This window comes from Opisthocomus hoazin, chromosome W (assembly GCF_030867145.1).
Source record: "Opisthocomus hoazin isolate bOpiHoa1 chromosome W, bOpiHoa1.hap1, whole genome shotgun sequence".
Lineage (NCBI taxonomy): Eukaryota > Metazoa > Chordata > Aves > Opisthocomiformes > Opisthocomidae > Opisthocomus > Opisthocomus hoazin.
The window spans coordinates 27,091,435-27,118,588 of NC_134453.1; the positions used below are offsets into that span (position 1 = coordinate 27,091,435).

Genomic DNA, 27,154 nt, shown 5'->3' on the forward strand with positions numbered 1-27,154 from the left:
GTTAAACTGATTTTAGATCTCCACAAAGCACTGTCCATGAGTTCTCACCACAGTCTTATCAAGATTTTCCCAGCTTTCAGAATGCAAAAAGCATGTTCCAGCTTATTTTTTCTACAGGTGCCAAGGTAGTTGCTGTACATCACATCCGACAGGGGCTCTCTAAATTTTTCCCCATCACTGATATCTAGAAAGCATATCTGAAGAAAAAGAGGAAGCAACATATCTGAATGGAAAATAACATACCAGACAGTGGGACAGTCTCTATTAAAATCTAAGACCTAAAAACAAAATTTCAGAGACAAAGTATTTGTAACCTCATCCTTTCTGAGTACCTGGTCAACATAGAGGAGAGATTGTTAGCTCAAACATGAGAGATGGGGGTTGCGCTATCACAGACACGTTTACATTCAAGGAGCTTGATAAATTACATTATAAAAAAGAAAAAAGGTTAGAACTATAAAACCAAGCATTAAAGAATTAAGAAATGTCAGAATTATGGTTGCTTACACCTACAATTCAGTCCCTCATGCATTATAATAGTCATTCATTAAATGATCACATATTGTTTTTGTTATTCACAGGATCCCTGCCTCATATATAGCACATGACATATATGTCATGAAACAAATCAGAGTTACACAGTAAAAGAAGATGCCTTCTTCGGGATGTTACACTTTTTTACTAAGGAATTTTGATAAAAAGTAGTTAATAAATCCAACCAATTAAAAGAAGTTTCCCATCCAAGAGATCTTTTGCTGACAACTGCCAGTTTGTAAAAAACAACTCTTCTTAAAAAAAAAAAAAAAGCAGCTTATTTTCACAGAAAACTTCCATCATAAGGAAAGAAAGAAATTAAAATCCTATGTGTTCCATAACATACCCACAGCCTCTGGGTCATGCCTAGAGCATGTGATTACAGCATAAAAAGCCATATGGGGGATGAAAAGCTCAAGAACTTCCCTGTTGATACATTTGAACCTGGACTTCCTACATCCCAAAAGCAATGTTCTGGCTAGGAACACGCTCACTACACCTCTAAACAGTCTTGCTTTCTTAACAGCCAATAACCAATGCTTAGGATACTCTCCAGGGTTGATAGTTCCTGCCAGAAGTTAACAGAATAATATTTTGAATCTCTGTCTCCGATATTGCAGGCAAGCCATTTAATTACTTGCGGGATTTGGGTTATTATCTAGTAGTTATCTCTGTTCTTCCTGATAAACTTTAAGAGATTTTGGTTTCTTCACAATATAAAGGATGATTCTTTTTCATTTTTCAGAACAGGAAACCTATTCTTGTCCAGCTCTTGGCACTTCCTAAGTGATACAAAAAGTGCTGTGAAGTAACTCTAAAAATCTTAAGAACAAAGCATGTCAAATTACACAAGATTTATAAGCAATTTTCAAACTCACTATTTGACTCTGTTTCAGTCTTACATCTGTAAAATGGAAATAATATTTTACAGATGTGCAAAAGACACTCTAATGTTCGTGAAGTGCAGATATGTATTTTGAGATAATTCCTAGAAATGAATAGATGAAAACATTTCAGCATTCATGAAAGATTTGGATGGTATACAGCAGGTAATAAAGTAGTAGGCTGCACACTGAATGACAAAAAAAACCAAATATATCAACTAAGTTATAACAGTATACCAGTCAGCTACGATTTCCCATGCACTGTATTGGCACTGAACTGGTGTCACGAGGGTAAGGGGGAAATACAGCAATGTAGTTAAAGGCCCAATGTATGGAGAAGGGGACTGGATTACATTTGTTTCTGCAATCTTAGCCTGCCGTTTCCTTATCTGAGTCCCTGACTTTGCAGCCTAGCTTTTTTTAACACTGTTCCTGTAAAATGCATTGCATGCCTACACATACACACTCCTGCAAGAAACAAAGCGCATCAAATCAAGCCTCAGCAATAATCTGAAAAATGAAAGTACCTACCCACATAAAGAATTATGAGATCTCTGACTGGAAAGCCACTTAGAACCAATACACATATTAAAAGCAATAAAAATAAACTTTTCTAGAATTTTTTCCTGACTTAAGGAGTTTAACATAAAAAATGTTCTTTTTTTTTTTTTGTTATTTATGTGAACCAAGTAGTCACCTTCAAGTACAGTATCAACAACTGTGTTCAATTTGATTGGAATTCCTTTTAGTTTCCACATACAGTTGGGCCAAAATCCTTTCTCCTCTCCCTTTTGCTAGTGAGATTTTCCATAGTGAACAGTAGGACAGGAAGACAGACACAAATCATAGACCCTGCACAATCTCCTCAAACGCAATTTCCTCACTCCTGGGGTGCAGCAGATGTCAATATAAAGCACTTCTCTCCCACATACTTTGGAGGTCAGGATCAGCTACAAAGAAGTATGTATGTAACACTAATAAAATAAAAACACAAATATAGATTAATTATATTAAAGGTTTTTAGAATACAAGCCTTTAACAATTGTAATTTCAAAAGGACTTTATTTTTCAATTATTAAAAAGGATTATTATTATACAGGGTAAGTAGCAATACTACACACCTATCAAATTCCAAGCATTTCCTTGTAGGTATCTCTGCACAACTGAGTGCTCGTTACTGCTGATGATTCAAAACCATAAGCTAACCTAAACCTGTACTACTTCCAATAAAGGCATATGAAAGGCAAGATTGAAAATAAGCAGTATCATATTGAAATGGACAGTTTTTTCAAGTGTTAACTATTTCTAGTGATGTATTTTGTGACACTAAAGAGCTGTTTAACACTGGATGATCCACCTCACACCCACCAGACACTACGCTCTAAAGTTATCATTCCTCATATTTTTCCAATTAAGTATGACCATAATTGCTGTCAAAATGTCCACACATTGATGAATATTATGTACTCCTCTAGAATAATTCCTAGAAAGCATAAATCTCTTAATTTGAAGACTTAATTTCTTTCCTACGTCTAGATATTCAGAAGTATATTTTTTCCTTCTAGTTACTAGAAATTGTCCACTAACTTTGCATTTCTTGCACAACAGTTATGAAGTAAATGTTAATATAAATTTAATATCATGACTTTAACACTTTGTAATATAATATACACATAAAAGTGCCACTGAACACACAGAAAATTGCAATAGGAAACTTGTTATACCAATTCCTGGCTCAAATCAATTCACACTTTGACTATTCTTCATCTAGTATCCTTCAAAATATAGTTCATTAAGGCTGTAATACCTTAACCATCATACAAACACAACAAAAAAAAAATAGTAATTTCCTTGGGTTAGAACCATCTATTTCCTTGATTCTGCAAGAAGAGTCATATGAACATTAACGTACATGGAGTCTCAAACATGCAATGAAGTTGCACCAGGGTACACATACTCTTATGTAGAATAGGCATCTACAAATGGTTTTAGTTGTATAATTTTGCTTCTCTGATCCTGTTCCATTTCTCCTAAATAAAAGTGTAAAAAATGTTTGGTTTTTCTACTTAAAAAAAACAAAAACCAAACAGCTTTAAAAGACAGCAAAGGCAAAAAAAAAAAAGAAACCCTGTACACAGGAAACAAATTCAAAATGTACAAGGTGGTCAAAAAAACACAAAAGAAAACAAAAAGAAAATATTTTCCTCTCTCAGTTAAAATAATTGTTACAACTAACACCTTGAGAATAATTACTTTTGTATTTCTATAACATGAATAAAATAACCACATCCTCCTTGAGCAGCTAGCTCTTGTGATAAACAGTGGACCAGTATAAACTCCTAACGCTAGGGAAAAAGGAGTATGAAAGTGACAGTCCTGCTCCCACACACACTCTTAAATGTGCTAAAAATACAATCTATACCAAAAATAAGTCATCTTATAAACATTTCCACATTAAATATTTCTGTATGCTAATAGATATTTTTCAGAGATAAAAATTCATATATTTTTCTGAGATTTACAGCTACATAAACTGTGATAATGCAACTAATTCAGGATTAACCACATATGGCCCAGAAGAACAAAACCCAAAAAAACTCATTACAAATAGTCAGCATCTTAAATTTCCCTCTATAAATATGTCTATTTTTCATACCAGAAAAGTGCATGCTTTCTGATTAAAAAAAAAAAGAACGCCGCAAACACAACCCTAGCAAGATAAACTTGACAGGAACTACATAACTACAGTAGCTCATTTCCTGCTCTTATCTGGTATATTTCAAGCAAACCTCCTTAAATGAAAAATAATTCAGAGAAGTCCACTACTGTTAGCTTAACAAACCCATTTTTGTTAAAATGAGAGCTGTTTGAAACAGACGATAAAAGAAACCCTAGAGCTCATGTCACTTCCTGATGATAAAAACTACCCAAGAATTACTTCTGCACGGTCCTTTCTTTCCTGTAAAGCAGAGTTACACTCGGCCTCTATGCATACTACGGACCAAAAGAAAACAGCAATTCAGCTACACACAGAGATAGGGACAGTTAGAGAGAACTAGTGGTTCCCTCTGCAATTCACAAAATTTTAAAATAAAAAGCTGCTTTTTCGAAATGTAAATGGTTCCTCTCCACGAGCGTAGGCCTGAGGCCCTGTTGCAAACAGTGTTTAACAGGACCAAGCAGCACAAAGACAGGAATGGGAGATTAGTGGGAGGGAGGGAGAGTGGGAGGGAGGGATTGGAGCTCAGCAGGATCTTCAGGCTTTTTAAAATTCAAACTGCTCCCTGACCAATACAAATCACCGACAGGCTAAGACTGCTACACGGATTTACAGCATTAAAAACACACCTTCTACGTGACAGCTATATTAACTTCACCCTTTTAAACATGTATTAGGGAACTCGGAGACACAACAGCACAGTTTATAAGACTCTAAACACAATATACCAGAAAGTTATTTTATTAGATACATTAACCATTTATTATTACAACAGATCTACCTGAACAACTAAAAACCTACTGAAAAATAGACAAATTATGTAATGTTGATACTTGTTTGCCATTTACAAATTTCCTTTCTATATGAAAGATGAAACTTGGTATCTTAAAATTTCCCTCAGTTATGTAATTTCTGTAGTATTTTTATTAGTTTACAGGGTGTTTGTTTTAAATCTACCTCAATTTTTAATAACACTCTCAACTCTACCACACAGTAAGTCCAAGATTTACTTTACTGTAAATTAGCTACCCTTTATAAAAAAAAGTCCTGATACTTAATCAACCGTCATTTACAAAACACATTTGACCTGTTAAAATGACACCTAATCACATATCCAAACATGACAGACACAAACAGCCAATAACAACCTCGGGATCTCAAAGTGATATGGCCTGACAAGAAAGGATTACACTTTTTAAGCATTCCTCACTCTTCACCTAATTAAATTCACTCTTAATTCTCAAGTACTTAGTGTAAGATCTCATCTTCACCTCAGCCCCTGAAATGTCATAAATGTAGCACTTTACACGACACCTCTCCCGTTTTCTGTTTGTTAAAAGTATAAAATAGTATTTAATCTGAATTTAGTACATATTCCCGTAACGTATACAGCACATGAACATTGAGATTATGTGGAGTACCTGACACAATATGCTTGTCTATCTGTATTTCCTGGGTCTACAGGTGTCCATGTTGTGTCAATCATCCTACAAGCACTAGTTTTATACTACAAGCGCTATTTTATACTATAACTATACTGATTAACACACTAGTCAATCATTATATTATTTAGAGGTTAAACCTCTGCACATTATAAATCCATGTGCATTCGAACTTCTGAATGTTCAGAACGCAGTTCGTTAGAAGAAGGTGGTAATAGCGTAGAGAGCTGGTATTTTTGTTCCTGAGTATTTACATTGTCTCTCTTCCCCTGTTCCTCCACTTACTCCTTCCTCACTTCAGAGGGCTGCCTGCGCCGGGACCTTCCCCCCTTGCCCCGGTGAAGTTGTAAATACGGCAAAAGATCAGCGCACATTTGCGGCTAATGGTATTGTTTCCTCCTCCTCCTGCTCCGCTCCGGGTTGAGGCCTGTCACTGAGAAGCCGCTTCGCCTTTCTAATCCCCGAGCTGGAGTAAAGGCGCTGGCCGACGGGCCTGCGCTCTCCACCGGGCCTGGGCCTCCCGGCAGCCCGGGAGGAGCCAATCCCCTCCGCCAAACCCGAGCAAGCAGGAAGGGGGGCTGCGAAATAAACACCTCCGGTTGCCACTTACACCCCTCTACCCCGGATAGCAGATAATCCCCTCCGCTCCCGGCAGCGCTGGGCCGCCGCGGCTGGGAGGCCCGGCCCGCTGCCGGAGAGGGCAGGGAGGGGAAGGGGAGACAAGGAGGGGGGATTACCTGAGCAAATCGGCGTCTGAATCCAACGAGAATCCGAGAGAGGGAGAGAGAAATCCGCCCCCTCCCTCCTCAGAGGAGCCGCCGCCGATGCTAGGCCGCCGCCGAGCAGGAGGAGGAGGGGAGATAATATAACAACAATAATCCGGGCCGGGAGGGGGGCTGGCTCCTCTTCCGTCTCCTCCTCAGTGCAGCGAACATGTAGAGCCGGGGGTTGAGCGGCCGAGACAAATCCCTTCCCCCTCAGCCCGCCTCACAACAACAACACGGGCCGAACAGAACAGGGCCGAGCCGAACCAGTTCTGAGACACACTCCGAGCTGCAGGGGAGCAGGGAGATGGCTGGGGGGTCAGCTGCCAAGGGGCCGCCGCTCCCTCTGTATATGCGAGTGCAGGAGGGTGGGAGAGGTAGCAGCCTGGGCACAGTGAGTCGGTACCAAAGGGGGGGGGGGGGGGGGGGGGGGAAGGAAAGGAAAAGAAAAGAAAAGAAAAGAAAAAAAGATCCTCTGTGTGTGGTGTGTGTCCCTCTCGCTCCCTCAGAACAAAATGCCGACCGGAAGTGCAGCTGCAGGAATGACTCCCTCCACCGGCGCCAAACACCAACAGCTTCCCCTTTCCCTCTGCTGTCTCCTTCTCAGTCGCTCCACCAGCGTCGCTTCTGTCGTCGCTACTGCGCTGTTCCACGCCGCTCCCCTCCCAGTACCGCCGCAGCTGGAGCGGCTCCCTCCGCCTTGCCTTGCCTGGCGGCGGCGGGCACAGCTGAGTCTCTGCTGCGTGGCTGTCTCTCCCCTTCCTCACCCCTTGGTCTGTCGCCTGAGTTTCTCTTTCTTTTCTCTCCCTTTCTGGTGTGCGGAACGAGACTGGAGTTTACACTTAGACCTGCGCTGAGAGGAAAGCAGTTAGTGATTTGTGATGAAGTGACCGTTGAAAAAAACACACGTTTTTAGTTTTATTTTTTGCCTTCCTTAAGGATGACGGGGAGGAGGACTGCAAATGCCACCTCGCGGGAGGCAGACTTAAAAAGGCGTCTTAAAATGAACCCACAAAGGTGGCAGTCCCATCCCCCGCCCCAGCGGATGAGATGTGTCAACTCTGGGACGCTCGCTGGAGTTACTGTTATCGTTTGTGTCCGTCTCTGTGGGTGTAAATAGGCTGCGTCGCAGGAACTGAAACACCCGATGTTGAAAGCATTGCCGGGGCAAGGAATTTTCAGGTGGATATACTGAACTGGAGTGGCTTTTAAAAACAACCTTTTTGGATGATCATGGGGGAAAATTCAGATGAAGGGTCCTTTGCTGGAGACTGATGCTCCCCACCATCACCAGATTTACTGGAAATATTTTAATTGTGGGTTGTGAAGGAGTGTTTGGTGAAAGAGAACGTCCTAGTCTGAAGGATTTTCTCGTTTTCCTCTGTACAGGTAAAACTGTGAATAATCATAGAATGGGATAATAGCATTTATATCTGATGAATTAACTATGTCTTTTCCTACTCATGTCGTTTTGCTCCTCAATACTTAGACAAAAATCCTTTGATTTTTAGAGGAAGCCTTCCTTGTCTGTGGACTTCAGGATTCAGCCATACAGTTGGGCACAGCTAGCTTTAAATACCCTGTGACATATAAACACACCCTTTCAGCTCTGGATGGATATTATTTGCACAAAGGGATAATATCTTATACCAATGCACTTGAATCTTTCCAAGTCTTAGGATTTCCTGAATAATGCTGTCTTTAATACAGATTTAAAATGCCTCTCTCAAGCTTAAAGAACTATTAAATTTGTAATGTTGGATGAATCAAAGTTTATTTTAAAGTACAGAAATGAAGATGGCCCTGGAGAATACAGTAATTCAATACTGGAAATACTAATATCTAATAGGTACATGCTCATGTAAGTTTAATGGAGACAGAGTAAACTGGGCTCTGAAAGAAATTATATACCTTTGTTCCAAGTTAATATAAAAGGTCTCAATCCTATATTTGTTTATTCATTCACAACTTGAAGTTATCCATTTGAAATAAAGATAAATAATTGGTGTAGTAAATGAAGTATGTTCATAAGTCTTTGTGCTTAAGTTAATACAGTGCAACTGTAAATCAAGGGGGAAAATATTTATCTTCTTTTGGTAACAAACTGAAGTTTTGTAAACTACCTATTTAGAGTTCACATAGATGTATGTGGACATATACACCTATGAATTCAAAGGAAAATGCGATTCTAAAATGACAAAGTTGGCCCAGGAATACTACTTAAATCTACTTCTGATTGTTACCAATTCATGTTGATGGAGTCTTTATGTGATTTTAGTAACTTATTTATATGACTTTTTGTTCTGAATTGGTGATTTAGTGTGTAAATAAATTGTAAATACTGAAATTTTACTTTTCAAATGCCAGGTGTCTTCCATATCAAATATGGTTTAGCCAGTACAAACATGGTAAGACACAACACCTATCTGACTACTTTGTTTCTGTTGGAATTTTTCAGCGAGAATGTCACTGGACCATTTGATGCTTTTAAAATCCCATTCAACTAAAAGAGTTTGTAGAAATGGCTATTTTGTCTGAGTACTATGATGTTATCTGCACAAGAAAACAACTAATTTAAGTCATTAGTGGTTTTAGAAGGTGATGTTGTAACACACATGAGCAAATCAGGATTATTTTTTTCATTAAGGGAAATTAAATACCTAAATATGTTTTATTCCATTAGGTATTACTGTAATCCACCTTTAAAAAGGAAAGTGCACATTCTTCAATTGCATTCAGACAAGTGGTTCCTTGTATTCCTTTTGTCCTTAAAGGTCCACTCACAATTTATTGCGGAATGAAGGCTCACTATGTTCCTAAAAAATATTTTACTATGCATGGGGTTCATCTCATTATGCCTGAAATGCCCAGAAAAAGGGGTAAAAACAAGTATTTCAGAATATTACCAGAAAGCATATAAAAAGATACTTTAAACCTTATTTCTGTTCCAGACCTTAGTCATGGGGTGGAGGTGGTCCTATCTGTGTGGGAGGAGTTATGCAGTCATACAACCACGACAGGAGCATACACTGAACTAAACAAAGCTGGTGGCAGTGCAAAGGAAGGCAAAGCTCTCTCTGAATTCCCCTGACAAATCCACACCTATATAGTCCTGGAAATGAATTTCAAGTTTCAGGGTAAAGTTTTAGAACCTAATCCTGCTCCCTTTGATGTCAAGGGAGAATGTGTCTTCTGCCCTAAGTAAATGACTGGGCTCCCATAAATCTAAGCTATTTGCACTGTCAGTTATTCTTGTTCTTCAAAGAGATAATTCAGTATGTTTAGTGTAACTTTAAAAGACAGGAATTAAATATCTTCACACAATACTGTTTTAAAATGTATTTCTCAAGCAATTTTCACAAAAAAAGTTTAAAAAAAATGTTAAGTTGTGAGTACCTCTCTTGCTGCTGCTTACAACTGTGTACTGAGACAGTATGCATGTGAACACTGTTGAAAATAGTAGAGACCTCTTTGCCCTTTTCATTCTGATGTTAACTTCCCTGACAGCTACATGTTGTTATTCAGCTTCATAAATTATAGACAGTGTGTAATATTACAGCAAAAACACACCTGACACCAATGTTTTCTTAGAGGTTGCTTGTTGTCATTTGATTTTTTCTATAGAATGAATGAAAAATGTATTGTGCTTTTCCATTTTTGTCTCTTTAAGGGCTGGTATAATATACAGGTACCTGTAATTTTAAGTTGTTAATGGGATGCACAAACGCTGTTATATTTCCCTGTTACTAATTTATAGGTACTATGTATTTCTGGACAGAATTTTTAAATAAATGTGATGTGTCAGTAAAATATTAAAAAATTAACATGATGGTATATTTTTAATTTTTTTAATAATTGAAAGGAACTCAGCTCATTATCTGAATGTAATATAGTCATGCAATCATATAGCTATTATCTTAAATTTAAGTATTCAAATGATTGGGAATCTGGTGTTAAGGCTGGACTACAACAGCAAATAGGAAGAATGTAATGATGAATGCTGTATAACAAGTAAGATAAAGTTGTGTTCTTTGCATTGACTTTAGTTCAAAGGAGCAAATAATAGCACCGTGTAATTAATTCACTGGGGAATATTCATTGTGAGAAGTAAGCAAACTAAATATCAGATGAGGCCTTCAGCGGTACAGGTAAAATAAAAACCCAAGGAAGCCTGCAGATTGAAGAGTGAAATATTTGTATAGGTACTTGCTCTAAGTTTACAACTTGATGGTGACTACTGATTTTTTTTTTTTCTGGTAAGCCAGATGGACATTTGGGTTTTTTTTCTTATTCTAATTATTTAGCATAATTTACCAACAAGAATTTCATATGGAATGAAATAATACTATTTCATTTTTTAATTTTTTCTAAGTGACAAACTTGTACTATCTCTACCATGTTAAGAATGTACTTCTGTTTGTATGAAGAAGGGATATGAATTCTATGGCAGATATATCTTTTAAAATGTATGCTTGTAAAAAAACAGTTCTCTGTGGAGGAAAAATGATAGAAGACAAAGTTGTAGTATTTTCATTTGAATGTTACAGTCAGTTTTTGATTATGCAAGGCGCTAGATTTTATGAATAAAGTTAAAATATAGATAATGTAAAATATGTAATTTAGACTATAAAATATATATAACAATAAAATACATTATATAACAGAAAAAGAGGTCAGTGACAGAGTACTCTGCTGGACAAGTAGACTGTCCCAGTATTGTTATATTAGGGCTGTAAGAACAGACCTAATAACAGTTGTTTTTGTAGGGAAGATAAATGATTAGTTATACATTATCATTGAAAGAAATCTGAAATCTGGCTAAAGATGCTCTATAGGCTCTTTTCTGTGGATCCGCTATTGGTGAACTTCCAATGTTTTGTGGTGGTTTAATTTACATTGCATTTAATAGACACACCTAATGAAGTCTCCTTGGAGTGATTAGCCAAAAGGAAGGTAAGAAAGAGGGAACTGTGGTCCCCCACCTAGAGATAAATCACATTCATATTTCCAATGAATTCTTTATTGAAGCAATTAATCACCTAATTTTTTTATCCAGAAACCTGACAAAAGCAAGTTGATTGGAATTTGGCTATCAAGTTAGATATTTGTTCATGTGAAGACATTTTAGAAAGTCCTATATGGTGGCTAAAACAGCCTTCTAACCTGCAGCAGATGTCCTTCTTTCTTTTAGACGTCCTGTGACCCTTATGAAAGGATGTTACAGTGAGAACAGGAACAGAAAACACACACTGTGCAATAAAATGAAATAAACACAAATAACTTTCGCACTCCTTTAAATTATGGCTGTTAACATCAATTTGTAATGAAAATAACTTCTAAAATGTAGTTTATTAATTTCAAGATAAAAATGGAAAAGGAGTAAGGATAAATAAAACATCATTGGGTATTTTCTGAATGCTGAATATTCCTCTTATAACTTCTTTAAAAAAAAAACATTTTGTAACTGGACACATATTGGCAACTTGCTTCTCAGTGTGGTCATAGGGACAAACATCAGTCCATCTGCTTTGCCAGCATTTCAGAAGATGTGTGGGTGCTCCATTAGTGAGCCAGAAACCAGTATTAACTTGTTACAGATTTAATTTCTCACAGACTTGCAATACCATGCATTCCGACACACAAAGCCCCTTTTTAAAAAAAAAAAAAAAAAAACCAAACTTTTGACGGGGACAATAAGTGGTCCATAAAATTGAATTGTTGACTTGGAGAAGTTGCCTGGGCTTTTACAATGCAATTAAATACAGATAAATGTCTCTGCCTAGATGGTGCAACTCAGTTACAGTAGGAAAAAAAAAAAAACTGAGATAAGAATATACCTTTTAGGAGTGGTTTGCATGCAATTTTCAAATAGCCATATGTAGGGCACGAGAAGATTTTATTAGGTAACCCAGGATAGTTCGCCTCCCCCATCCAAGTATGTAAAGTCCCAAGTGCATCTTATCTTGTTGTTATGGTAACCTGGGATAGTTCCCTTCTTCCCATCCAAGTATGTAGAGTCCCAAGGGCATCTTATCTCATTGTCAAGGTAACCCAGGATAGTTCGCTTCCCACCCCCATCTGCACAGGTCCCCTGCATGGGTGACAACGAGGGCGGTCAGCTGCAGATCTCGGAATTCGGACAACAGCACCTGCATTATATCAGCGAGTTCGCTAATGAGCAAAACAAGGCATTGCATATATATGATATGTTAATCAGCGCAAGTTTTATCCACCCCTGCGGTGTGTTACTTTGAGCTTCACTTCCTTAGCAGGGCTCCACTGCATTGGTTCCCCATTTGATTGGTGTTCCCCACGGGGCTCCCACTGGGGTAATGCTATGCTTTCATTAAAGCCAAAGCTTTCAGTTGCTGAGTGTTGTGCCTCATCCCTGAGGGATCCACACCTGCTTTTTGCTCATAACACCATAACTTAAAAATCAAGTCAAAGTGATCTATTTATGAAAAATGTCCTTTTCTGTATCATGATGTATTTAAATTCTAGTTTTTGATGTTTAAATTTCTTTATTTGTCCTCCCACTGTTTTAAAATACCTACATGACTTCCCTCAGGTTCTCTAAACGTAATTCATCTTTGAAGAGAAGAACAGCATAGAAAATCTTGGCCTAAGAAGTATATATTTGGAGAAATAATGGGATAAGCATGAACAGTTTTCTTAAAGGTAAGTGGAAATTTTTTACAAATCTTGACTATAATGAAAGAACACTAGTGTGCACAGCATTGTTAATTTATAATTTTGAGTTACTATCAAATATTTTGTAGGTTTGCTAACTTTCTCTACTGTATTCCCAGTAAAGATTTCAATCCAGTGCAAGTACTCATATGAAAGATGATATAGTGACTCTCCTAAAGAGGCTGTAATATGTATACCTGTGCTTTTGCTAGTATGTTTTCCATGCAGAGTTCAATGTATTAAGATGGCCTGTTATCCATAGTATTGTTGTTAGATAAAACATATTACAGCTAGTTGTCATAGACAGTGCTCTTTAAAATCACTATAAATAGTTAAACTTTCTGAAGTTAAGAACAGCCTCCACGAGAACATGGGTACATGTCACCACCCAAAACAATTGTTTTATTGGATATTTTGAGGATAGGCATGTGTGAGAAAAAAAGATATAAAATGCCATAGAAATAGATGCAGAGAAGACACAGAAACCCATACACAGACTTGAGCAATCACTGGGAACGTAGCTCTAAGAAAAATAGAGCAAGAGAGATTCAAGATGACTGTCAAGCAAAAAGGACTTGAGACTTTGAGTGAAATTTCCCCATGGTTTCAGAGGAAAAGAACGTATGCACAATCTTTATAAATAGAGTGCATCAAAATATCTGATGCCATCATATATTTTTTTTTTCTGACAGAGACAATCCACTAGCCATTCAAGTCAAAGTATGTAAGAATACATTTCCAATTTTAAAGACAGTTGCCTTCTAAATATATCCATAAATTACAATAACCTGATAGCATTCAAAATGTGAATTTTCCTGATGGGAAAATATATACACATGCCCCATAAAATATTTTTTTATACTTTCATTCACTAGATATTTTCCTGAAGTTACTCATTACTTTCATACCTTCCATGGTTCTATTGCTGTTTCCCCTCATTTCCAGACTTAAGTCAGTCTCGTCTCCAGGCTACACTAGTGATCACTCTCTTCTGGTCAAAGTGTTTGTTTCTCCCGCATTTCCTTGGGCAATGTTTATCTTTTCGTTTTCCCTAATGTTTTGGATTGTTTCCTTCTCACTTGCTCCCAAAGATAGAGGCAGCACATAAAAGCCTTTACTTGCCGCCTTTTCCTATTTTGACTCTTCTTCATTGGCAAAAATAATCCAAAATATTAATATCTATCCGTTTCTCTTAAAGAATCCACTGACTTAAAAGAGGATCTCACTATAAGCAATGATCTTGCTGGTTTTATTTTTTTCTCGTAATCATGTTTACAGACTAGTCAAATGCCCATAGAGGCAAAAGAAGAATTTACTATGTCTTTGAGTAGAAGGTGAATGTAAAAGTTGTTTTGGTGGGTATGCCATTTTAATACTATAGAAAAAGTATTTGTGTTGAATAACGTTTGGATAAAAGTCAGTTAAATAAGGGATAATCTCTTGGTAAAGAGATTAATTGTAAAACCCATGCTATAAAATTTATATTTATAGTATAGCATAAAAAGTACTTACATGAAAATACTGTTTCAGAAAGATTGTTATATATGTGCAGACTTAAAAATGATCTTTCCATTTTCAGTTTTTACACACCTAGTTTCAGAAACTTCGTTTAGATCACAGAGTGCAAATGTTTCATTTCTTTTTTTTAGTTAAAATGTAAATGTGCTGTGTTTATGATTGTCTGTGAAGAGCTTAGCATATTACTTACACTATGAAAACTTTGGATGTTTCCATGTAATTTTCAGAAGTACGGAAGTTGACTGTCCAGTCTAGGGGCATGCTAAGTAGAGTTGTACAGGCTATGTATTTTGATGTTAACCTCATCTGAGTTTTCCTTGAGAATGCAGTTTCATGAAAAATTGGTCATCTAAACAAGTACTAATAGAAGTTTGGGGATTTTGTTTTGTTTTAGATCAATAAAGGTAAATGCAGCTTTTTCTAGTCCATTTGAATTTTGAATGCAAAGCATCAAGTTTTATTTTAGTTATTCACATGATATTCTTATGGTCCCCTTATTTTCTGAATCTTCTCATTAATACCAGCTAGAGATTGAAAAGAGAAAAATGCTTAATATTCCTATATTGTTGATTAACTCAAAAATATAACATGGCCTATGAGGGAAGGAGTGTCACATACATATTTTATAGTCTGTGAGGCTTTGTTTCATTATCATGAACGTTGTGTTATACAGCACTCTGATGACCTTCATAGTGTTAGGAAGTTAGTATAAAACTGTGTAACTGTTGAACATTCACGATCTATCAAACTGATTATCCTTAGCAGTTACTTAGATCTTTTTTCTCCTTCTTGCTCCTTTAATAATCTTCCCTCTCAACAATAAAAACAAGTGTTTATACTTAAGTGAAGGTTTTTCTTACCAGGCCTTGTAACAGCTTTACCATCTTCTAAAAGCAATTCAGAGATGTCTGAGAGACTTCTTTATGGCTGGTGCTCTTCACATGTAATAAATATAATTTGTCCAGTTCCCCAAAATTTTATTTAAAATGCTATATACTGATGCCAAAATGCCTGAAATAGAAAATTTCACATGTAATTTCAGGGAAGTTATAGAGCTGTAATAATCAGACTATAGAAATACAACTACATGTTTTGGTAGCTGTAGAATAGTAGCTAATTATTGCCTTTAGGAATGTTTTATTTTCATCTGCAAAAATTAAAGGACAAATTCTTAAAACTGTGTATGTGCCAAGCAAAAAGTTACAGTACTGTTAATCTAATAGGTTTCCTCCAGCATACACACTTCCCTTTGCAAAAACATACTGCAACTTTTTCTTAATTAAATGCTATTTTTGATTATGTGTTAATGTAGAGCTCAAGAAAGGTTCTGGATTGTTAGCTTAGTGCACTGAAGTCCTTATTTATCCACAGAAAAAACAAATAGTGCAGGAACAATGATTAATGCAAACTTCCTGGTGCTGTTTCACTGGTATGCCCCAGAGGGACCACCATTATTATAATGTATTTCAGTCTCTTGTATCTTTCTCTTTAGTATGTGGACTCTCCATATATACCATGTTACCACAGTATTACTGCTTGTACTACTCAGCTGGTACTTAGGAATAATTGAGCAGACAAGAAATGTTCTTATTAATCATATAGAAGAAAATATTATGTTAAAAAATTATTTTGGCTTCCCAAAGACAATATCCCTCCTATTCACCTCATTTTATGCTCCTAATTTGTTTATTCTATGTGATTTTTGTTTGCTTTTAGGTTTCAGTTTCTCAGAGGAAGTGGGCTTTGCATTTTATTGTTGCCTGGGAAGCACTGCACATACTTATGATTCTACAGAAATATTTTTAGTATGATGGAAAGCTCTCATGTTTATCACTAATAGCTGGTCTTACACCAGCTACTTCATGAACATTTTAAGTGCCCCCAGTTTCCTTCTGTCCAGGTGCAGATCAATGAACCCAGTTCCTCACTTTCTTGATAAATTTTTATTATGGGCCTCTAAATCAAAGATGCCACAGTATAATCACTTAATAGCAAAAAGTATTTTTTGTATACACTAGCATTTAAAATCTATCTTAAAGAATACAATCAATATATCTAAAATACTCCAAAACATTAGTGTAATCAGATGTCTGGAGAAGCACTCAATGCCCGAGCATATTCTTTAGAACTGCCTGTGGTGGGTCTCAGTCACTCAGCCCCCGGTTCTTAAACACTTTGTATGAAATCTGGTCGAGTTACTTGCATTTATGCTCAGGACTCCCGTTAGCCAAGCCTATTTGTTACATCTCTTCTACTGAGCAGATTTTGGTTCAGTACGTCATATTATATTATTATTTGCACTAAAGAAAGCCACTGGACTCCTGACTGAGCAGCACCCCGGGCTGTCCCCGCGGTGGCCGCCGTCCTCGCCTTTGTCACTCCAAACCCTATCTATCTCCCATCACTGCTTCCGTGCCCTCCCTTTCTTCTCTCCTCCCAGTCCCATTCAGGTAAATGAGGCCTGTTATGAGCAGCCACTGCGCCAGTAAGGAGGGAAGCTCTGGTGATGCTGGAAGGAGAAATAAAAGTGGATCTAAAAGCTCCTAAAACGCCCAGTCAGCCCCAAACACGCTACCGGGGTGTCGCCTCGCCTCCCTCCCTCAAACCAGGCTGTGACACCAACCCGGCTGCTGAGTGGAACTTCCCCACGCAGGAAAAAGGAGAGAGGTGCCCTCAGGATTTTACCTCGGGTTCACCTCTTTTAATTCATAGATCTCATCCTCGTGCTTTTTAATGATTGTTTATCGCTCTCCTTTTGAAATTTTGTCATTAATTTTATAGCACATAATTAATAACGTGGAAGTAGATTTCCCCCCTCCCCGGGTAATGGAACAGTCCTCTGGGTTCTTCGGTGCAGACACTCAACTTTTAACTCCTTTTCTGCCAAATCCCAACCTCCCCCTGTAGAAGGTTATTTCTTTGAGATACTTGGATCCTGCCTCAAGCTCTGTCACACTTAAACACCACAGACAGGTCAGGGTTGTAGGAACTCTCATGTGGGCAGTGTGAAATGGGGAAAACAACTACTGACTCTCGAGATGGACTTAAATGTCGTCAGGTAAAGTCATCCATCGTGTTTTCTTCTTAGTAAGTGTTGTGGAGATATGTGTCAATGCTTAAGTACTGATTGGGTAAACCGATTTTTTTCTTTCTTTTTTAAGTTTTGCAGTGGAAAACTTTGTAGACCCTGCGGCATACCTGCCACCCCAGGTCAGCAATCTCCTCATCCCTTGAGTACATACGTTGCCTTCAATCAGTGGAGAGTGGTTGCTCAGGTGGGTTAAGTCACCTTTCAGAAACAACTTTTTTTTTCTCTTGAGCAATAACTGGAGACATGGAGGTGTCCTGACCAGAGACCTGGGGTCCTAACCTGCATTTCTCAATTTAAGCACTTAAGTGTATGGTAAGATGTTATGGATTTTGATATATAGTCTTTCCCAATTAGAATTGCAGAGGAATTAAAGAAAATTATAGTAACCCCCTGTACACCACATCATGTACCCTGTTTCACAACAAATGTACTTACTTTTAAAAATAATGTTGAGGGGTCATTTAGATAAAATTTCTGTTTCTTCAACTATTCCTCCATTTCTCTGTTCCTGCTTCCCCTCAACTTCAAGTGGCAATTCAATCCCTCAAAAAGCTTAAGTTATCCTAAATAAAGCACGTAAAAAAACCCTATCAACTTCTCAGTTCTGAGCCTCTTCAGTCTCTTGGCTATACTGAACTCTAGAAACCCCATTTCCCATCCTCAGATTGTCTCCTGCATTCACAGCGCTAGATCTCTCTGGAATTTTCCTTGACCTTAATGGCTGCAATTAAATGTTTTTCTTTCAGTATTTTCCTTCTCAGACATCTTTGCTGGATCAAGGTTCCTTCTTTGGACCACTGTTTTTCTTTCCATTCTCTTTTATTCTCTAATTCCCAAAGGATACTGTTCTGAACCATACTGAACTGTATGGTAAGAGACATTTACATTTTTTAGGAAGAAAGGGAGGCATATAGCTTAAAGTAAATGCAGGAGAAAATTGTTAATTTTACTCCAAGTTATTAAGGTTATTAGGCATGTCTTGGTAGCAGGGAACATGTGAAAAGAGTTCTGGTAGAAGAACTTCTGCAAGAAGTTCGTGTCACCTGCGCTAGCGCAGGAGAGCTTTTTCCAGAAGCCTCTTAAGTTGTATGAATGGATGTATGAATTGCAGCTCCTAGACTGCTTAAGGCGAAGCAAGGTGAATTACTTGTACTGGTGTCTGACAATTCATGAATACTGGTATTACATTTCCTATAACAAATTAGGCATTAGAATATTTAAATTTATTACAGCTGTATAACTTGTCTGAAAAGTGTTTTGCACATTTGGTTTATATTTCAACATTAGACCTAGTTTTCTAATCTAGAAAGCACACATGGTGTACAACTGCAACCACAACCCTTAAAAGTAAAAAAAAAAAAACAAGGAAACCATTTTGCAAAATAAAAATAAGTTGCAAGATTTTGTTTAATACAATGCATATGAGAAATGTCTGCTTTTGCTTAGAGAACTTGTGCAAGTTTAAAAAAAAAAAGGGCAAACTAGGGTACTGTATCCACTCAGTGAATTTTGTTGTTTGGTTCTCTTCAGTCAAATGTAGAGCTTCCCTTTTCACATGAGGAAGTGTTTGGAGCACTGGGAACTTTTGAAGTTCTGGTTGATTCTGTTGACCTCCTGCTCCTTCTCTCCAGTTAGATTCCAGAAAGGACTTCTTTTCTCTCACACTACAGCCTCACAGATGGCTATGATTCTTGGGGGGGATGGGTGTGTGTGTGTGTGTGTGTAAAATCCACAACTTGTTTTTCTTCCTTCAGAAATAAACAAGGAGATAATATAAAACCTTTGTTTCTACTCTCAGCTCAGTCTTTCAGAACACCCATAAACCTTTCCTTGTAAAAGTCACCTTGGCTGCCTTTGGCCTTGGTTGATATTTAAGGTCGTCCATACCAATGCTTTTTTGCAGTGCTTTAAATTGAATGTCCCTCATGGCATCTGTCAGCTTCTGTCTAGTTCTCATGTCAAGAAATTCAGTATTAGGATTATATTTACAAGAAATTTAGGTATGGAAATACATAGCTAGGTCAGAAAAAGAACTCTAAAGTCTATATTGAAATATGAAGAGAGAAATTACAGAATCACAGAATAGTAGGGGTTGGAAGGGACCACTGTGGGTCATCTAGTCCAACCCTCCTGCTGAAGCAGGGTCACCTACAGCAGGCTGCACAGGACCTTGTCCAGGTGGGTCTTGAATATCTCCAGAGAAGGAGACTCCACAACCTCCCTGGGTAGCCTGTTCCAGTGCTCCGTCACCCTCAGAGGGAAGAAGTTCTTCCTCATGTTCAGACGGAACTTCTCATGCTTCAGTTTGTGCCCATTGCCCCTTGTCCTGTCGCTGGGCACCACTGAAAAGAGCTTGGCCCCATCCTCCTGACACCCACCCTTCAGATATTTATAAGCATTTATTAGGTCCCCTCCCAGCCTTCTCTTCTTCAGGCTGAACAAGCCCAGCTCCCTCAGCCTCTCCTCGTAGGGGAGATGTTCCAGTCCCCTCATCATCCTTGTAGCCCTCCGCTGGACTCTCTCCAGTAGCTCTTCATCTTTCTTGAACTGGGGAGCCCAGAACTGGGCACAGTACTCCAGATGGGGCCTCACCAGGGCAGTGTAGAGGGGAAGGAGAACCTCCCTCGTCCTGCTGGCCACACTCTTCTTGATGCACCCCAGAATGCCATTGGCCTTCTTGGCAGCCAGGGCACACTGCTGGCTCATGGTTAACCTGTCGTCCACCAGGACACCCAGGTCCCTCTCCGCAGAGCTGCACTCCAGCAGGTCCACCCCAAGCCTGTACTGGTGCATGGGGTTATTCCTCCCCAGGTGCAGGGCCCTGCATTTGCCTTTGTTGAACCTCATCAGGTTCCTCTCTGCCCAGCTTTCCAGCCTATCCAGGTCACCCTTTAATAGTTTAAATCTAGTTTGGAAGTACATACACTAAAATATCCTAGCCCCAGTAAAATTTTCTGAATAATTACTACATCCCTCTAATGTCTCTGAAAATATAAATAAATCTTTTAAATTTTAGCCCTATTTGATATAAAATTTGTCCTGAAATCCATTTTTCCTTTACCACTTTGTTAGAGTTATTGCTTTAAAGTTGCAAAAAAGGAAATAAGTATTACAGGTCTTCCTTTGTTCTTTGATTTTTTTACCCTAAAGACATGTTTTTCAATAGTGTCTTCCTCTTGTCCTTGTTTCAGGGGTTGAGCCAAATTATGTCCAGTTGTTTTATTTCCCTAAAATAATCATGCCAGTTTTGTGGCTCATTAATTTACAAGAAACCCATTATTTGTAGTGAATGTTTATTCCCAATAACAGCTAGGGAACAGTTTCTAATTTTTAACCTCCATGCATGGAATTTATGGTATTCAAAAATACTCTGATTGCTTCTGTCCAAAATGGTAAAAGTTTAAAAAAGGTAATGTACCCAGAGCCGTTGGGCTGTTTTGTTGTTTGTTTTTTGTTTGTTTTTTTTTTTTTTAACATCTCTGATCTAACGTTCTGTTCAGTCTCCTATCTGAGAGTTATCTCATGTCAGGATATAAAGATTCAGATAAAGCAGGTAATGTGAAATCCATCAGTTACGGAATTCAGTCAAGAACCTGCTTTCATACTCGTGAAGTTCAGATATGTTATGTGCATGTCTGTGGAAAGTGTCGGGAACTGAGTGCATTCCCAAGCGCTTTTCACAGGAGCAGAGTCAATAGAAAGTAATTGCTCCGACTGCCTGTCCACGGCCACTGCACGGTCCTCCAGCACTTCCTGTTTCTTCCCCACTAGATGGTGATAGAGGAAAAGCTCCGGCTTCCCTATTTGAAGGACAGCAGGTTAATCTCCTATGGGCTAGCAAAAAGCAATACATTCTCACTCATGCATACTCTCTTAGATGTAAGTGAACAATTAAAAGTGCTTTCAAACAAACTTCTTTACCGCTTTGTAGAAAGCGCAATCTATGATAAGATTATAAAGAAGGATGAACTTGCTCAAGAGAGAAGAGGTATTTGAGTCTGAATAATAATGTGTAAATATGTGTGGTGATAATACTAATGAGCAAAACTTATTAGTACGTTTTAGAGGAAGATATATTTTAGAAATTTGACATTCTAAATGGCATCAATCTTTTGCCTAACTAAAAAAGAATGGCTTAATTCAGCACATAGCAATCTATCAATCCATACAGCATGAATGATTGTGTGGAAGGGTCTTAGAGAGAGCAGTGTGTGGAACTGCTTGTCGTACAGGGACTTAGGTATGTAAAGACAGCAGCAGAAACTGGAGCTATGAATATATTTTGAAAGACAGGTATTTATAACAAAAAATACATAGTATAAACATTAGGCAACTGGGTGTTACAGAGCTGTGGGAAAGTAATGGTACGTATGGAAAGTAACTGGTAACGATTCAAAGCCTCACAATTCTTTCTCACATGTGGAACTTCAGTTTCTTTAAAATAAACAGACAAAAATCCTCTTCGCTTGAGCAGTTTTATAAGTGTGGTCTGCATACAAAAGATGTACTCTGCAGCTCTTACTCACTAACAGTTTTCCTCCGATCCTCTACATGTTATCTAAGTACTTATTGTTAAGCTCTTGTACTTCTAAAAGGGCGTTGGTTATCTGAGATGCAGGATACACCCATGAAAATATAACATGGTATATAGGAGCACTGAATAATAAAATTACTTTGGAAAGCTTGGGGTTTGGGCCAGAAAGATAATCTTGCATCTAAGTGGAGGAAAAATCTCTAAATACAGGCTTGTCCTGGGTTTGGCCAGGACAGGGTTAATTTTCACCGGACTCCAGGAAGGGGCACAGTCGGGGGGTGGGGGCTGACCCCACCTGGCCAAACAGAGCCCGGTATGCCATACCATGTGACGTCACGCTAAGTTCCGGGTGGGGGGGGGGGCGGCACGGCGGGGACTCACTGGTGGCGGGGGAGCGCGCGGCACCGGTCCTGTCCGGGAGAGAGGGTCTGTTGTGCGAGTTTGTGTACTATTTCCTCCTTATCTGTATCGTTGTTGTTACTGTTCCCTCTGTTTGCTGCTGTTAAACTGCCCTTATCCTGACCCACCAGTTTCTGCCTGTTTATTTCCATTCTCCTCCGCACCACGGCGGGGGGAGGGGCAGCCGCGTGGCGCTTTTGTTGCTGGCGGCAGCTGAAACCAAAACATAAAATTGGCGCCCAGACGTGGGGCGGGGATAACGGCAGGGCTGAGCAGCGAGTGTTAAAACTGCTTTCTTACATTTTGTTAAATTTTGTTATACGCATTTTTCTGTGTTAAACAGTCGCCAGTAAAAATGTTTCTGTCTTTGATCAGATGGTTGTGGTTTTTGAATCCGTACTTGTTGTACTTGTTCCCTGTGGTGATGTTCATTACCTCGGGGAAAAGGATCAGGATTATGATTTTACTGTACGGTACGATATCGACTTATGACATGATAACATCACTGTGTATGAAATTAGGCTTGTATTTGCATGCGGCACTGCAGTCGTTTCCATACCTCGGATCCTATGTCTTAGAATTTGTTAATAATCGAACCCAGCCTGTGGGGAAAACCGGAGGGGATACCTTCCCCCACTCTTTTGCCCCCCCTCTCTCCTTCAGGCTGGTCCTAAAGGCTTTTGAAAATTTCGAGTACCCATGGGATGCTCAGGCCAGCACTCTCCTTTTGTTATGCCTCCTGAATGGGTTGCAGGTTTTGTTTAGGGCTAAACAAGTCGTTAAGAACATTGTGCAGAGACCTGCCCCGGGGCCAGATAGCTGTGAGTGGCTGAGTGTGTGGGACAGCATGGGCAAGTACCTAGGGCAGTGGGCACCCCCGATGTTTTTTAAACCTACCCCTGAACAAATGCAGAATCCGGACAATTTAGTAAAATATCTGCAAAAAGTGTGCTGCCACCCTGGGAACTCGAGAGAGACACAAATCACCGCAAGGTGCTGGGGTCTGGCCCACGCCTACCGAGCCATGTTCAACACTGTTCAGTGCCTTAAAGGAGAAAGGGGGGGAAACGAAGCAGCAGGCACTGCGAATGGCGCTGCCCCCCCAGCCGGCCCTGCAGCCCCTCCAGCCCAGCAGGCAGTCCCAGCCCCCCCGACCGGCACCGCCGCTGCCACAGCTGCAGGGTCTGCCTCGGTTTCCCCAGCGGGCACAGCAGCTGCTCCAGCCCCAGCTCCAGCTGCAGGCATCGCGGCTGAGCCCAATGACCAACCTGTGCCAGTAGCAGTCGCCCCCGTAAAACTAAAGAAAGACGCAAAGAGAGCAGATCGCTCCGGGAGGGATGACGATGAGCCAGGGTCATCACGGGAGATAGAGACAGAGATCATCACCTGGTCCCTGTCCCTGGGCGAGCTGCGAGACATGCGGAAAGATTTCAGCTGCCACCCAGGCAAGCACATTGTCACCTGGTTGCTGCAGTGCTGGGATAAGGGGGCCAGCAGCTTGGAGTTAGAGGGCAAGGAAGCCAAGCAGCTGGGATCCCTGGCCAGGGATGGGGGCATTGACAAGGCCACTGGGAAGAACGAACAAGTCCTCAGCCTCTGGAGGAGACTTCTGTCAGGCGTGAGAGAGCGGTACCCCTTCAGTGAGGATGTTGTATGCGATCCTGGCAAGTGGACCAATATGGAAAGAGGTATTCAGTACTTGAGGGAATTAGCTGTGGGGGAGCTGGTTTACCATGAACCAGACGATGAGCAGGTACCCACAGACCCAGATGAAGTCCAGTGCACAGCATCTATGTGGAGGAAGTTTGTGCGGAGTGCAGCATCCTAATATGCCAACTCACTGGCAGTAGTAGACTGGAAAGGTAAGGAGGCACCAACAGTGGATGAGGTGCCTGTCCGACTCCGGCAATATGAGGAAAGTCTCTCTTCCTCCCTCATATCAGCTCTGGAGAAACTCTCCCAGAAGGTCCAGCGACTCGAACAAAGTATTTTCTGCTCCCCACCTGTACGGGCCACTGTCTCAGCTATTAGGGGCAGGCGTTCCTCTGCTCAGGAGAGGGAATACAGAGGCTACACACCCCGGGGCATTCTGTGGTTTTACCTGCGTGACCACGGAGAGGACATGAGGAAGTGGGATGGAAAACCCACCTCAAGTCTAGAGGCACGAGTGCGTGAGTTGCAAGGTAAAACAATCACAAAAGGGGATTCTGATAGGAAAAATGCCGCTCCAGTTTCCAGCGGGCAGCTCTCCAGACCAGGTAGGCAGTTTGTTCTTGCTTCTGATCCTCTGGAAGGGACCTCCAAGTCATTCTTACAGCAGGTGAGCAGCAAATTCTCTGACCAGGATTAGAGGGGCCCTGCCTCCAGCCAGGTGGAGGAAAGGGACAACCGGGTTTATTGGACGGCGTGGATTCGGTGGCCTGGCACGTCAGATCCACAAGAGTATAAGGGTCTAGTGGACACTGGTGCACAGTGTACCTGAATGCCATCAGATTTCAAAGGGTCAGAGTCCATTTGCATTTCTGGAGTGACAGGGGGGTCCCAAGAGCTGAGTGTATTGGAGGCTGAAGTGAGCCTCACTGGGCAGGAGTGGCAGAAGCACCCCATTGTGACTGGCCCCGAGGCTCCGTGCATCCTTGGTATAGACTATCTTAGGAGAGGGTATTTCAGGGACCCAAAGGGGTATTGGTGGGCTTTTGGCATAGCTGCTTTGGAGATGGAAGAAATTAAACAGCTGTCCATTTTGCCTGGTCTCTCGGAGGATCCTTCCGTTGTGAGGTTGCTGAGGGTTGAAGAACAACAGGTACCCATCGCAACCACAATGGTGCACCGGCGACAGTATCGTACCAACCAAGACTCCCTTCTCCCCATTCATCAGCTGATCCGCCAGCTGGAGAGTCAAGGAGTGATCAGCAAAACTCGCTCACCCTTTAATAGTCCATATGGCCAGTGAGAAAATCTACTGGAGAGTGGAGACTGACAGTAGACTACCGTGGCCTGAATGAAGTCACACCACCGCTGAGTGCTGCCGTGCCAGACATGCTAGAACTTCAATATCAGCTGGAGTCAAAGGCAGCCAAGTGGTATGCCACCACTGACATCGCTAATGCATTCTTCTCCATCCCCTTGGCAGCAGAGTGCAGGCCACAGTTTGCTTTCACCTGGAGGGGCGTCCAGTACACCTGGAATCGACTGCCCCAGGGGTGGAAACACAGTCCCACCATTTGCCATGGACTAATTCAGACTGCACTGGAAAAGGGTGAAGCTCCAGAACATCTGCAGTACATCCATGACATCATTGTATGGGGTGACACAGCAGAGGAAGTTTTTGAGAAAGGGGAGAAAATAGTTCAGATCCTTCTGAAAGCCGGTTTCGCCATTAAGCGAAGTAAAGTCAAGGGACCTGCGCAAGAGATCCAGTTTTTGGGAATAAAATGGCAGGATGGGCGCCGTCAAATCCCAATGGATGTCATCAACAAAATAGCAGCTATGTCTCCACCAACCAGCAAAAAGGAAGCACGGGCCTTCCTGGGTGTTGTGGGTTTTTGGAGGATGCACATCCCAAATTACAGCCAGATTCTAAGTCCTCTGTACCACGTGACCCGGAAGAAGAATGATTTTGAATGGGGCCCTGAGCAACGACAGGCATTTGAACAAATTAAACGGGAGATAGTTCACACAGCAGCCCTTGGTCCAGTCCGGTCAGGGCAAGATGTTAAAAACATGCTCTACACCGCAGCCGGGGAGAAAGGCCCAACCTGGAGTCTCTGGCAGAAAGCACCAGGGGAGACTCGAGGTCGACCCCTGGGGTTCTGGAGCCGGGGATACAAAGGATCCAAGGCCCACTATACTCCCACTGATAAAGAGATTCTGGCAGCATATGAAGGTGTTCGAGCTGCTTCAGAAGTGGTCGGCATTGAAGCACAGCTCCTCCTAGCACCACGATTGCTGGTCCTGGGCTGGATGTTCAAAGAGAGGGTCCCCTCTACGCATCATGCCACCGATGCTACATGGAGTAAGTGGGTTGCGCTGATCACATAGAGGGCCCGAATGGGAAACCCCAGTCGCCCAGGAATTCTGGAGGTAATCATGGACTGGCCAGAAGGCAAAGATTTTGGAGCATCGCCAGAGGAGGAGGTGACACGTGCTGAAGAGGCCCCACTGTATAACCAGCTGCCAGAAGATAAGAAACAGTATGCCCTGTTCAAGGATGGGTCCTGTCGCATTGTGGGGAAGCAGCGGAGGTGGAAGGCTGCTGTATGGAGCCCTACACGACAAGTCGTGGAAACTGCCGAGGGAGAAGGTGAGTCCAGCCAGTTTGCAGAGGTGAAAGCCATCCAGCTGGCTTTAGACATTGCTGATCGAGAGAAGTGGCCAGTGCTCTATCTTTACACCGACTCTTGGATGGTGGCCAATGCCTTGTGGGGGTGGCTGCAGCAATGGAAGAAGAACAACTGGCAGCGCAGAGGCAAACCTCTCTGGGCTGCCCCATTGTGGCAAGATATTGCTGCCCGTCTGGAGCAGTTGGTTGTAAAAGTCCTTCACGTGGACGCCCACGTCCCTAAGATTCAGGCCACTG

At 40.7% G+C, this 27,154-nt stretch overlaps 1 protein-coding gene across 3 annotated transcripts in view; it reads right to left on the reverse strand.

Moving 5' to 3' along the window:
• Positions 1 to 6,748, reverse strand: part of LOC142365560 (nipped-B-like protein) — a 166,269-nt gene extending 159,521 nt beyond the window's left edge. For all 3 annotated transcript variants that reach the window (XM_075446432.1, XM_075446433.1, XM_075446431.1), the window contains exon 1: positions 6,317 to 6,748. The gene's annotated coding sequence lies outside the window, so the exon portion shown is untranslated. The remainder of the gene's footprint in view (positions 1 to 6,316) is intronic.
• Between the last annotated feature and the right edge of the window lie 20,406 nt (positions 6,749 to 27,154).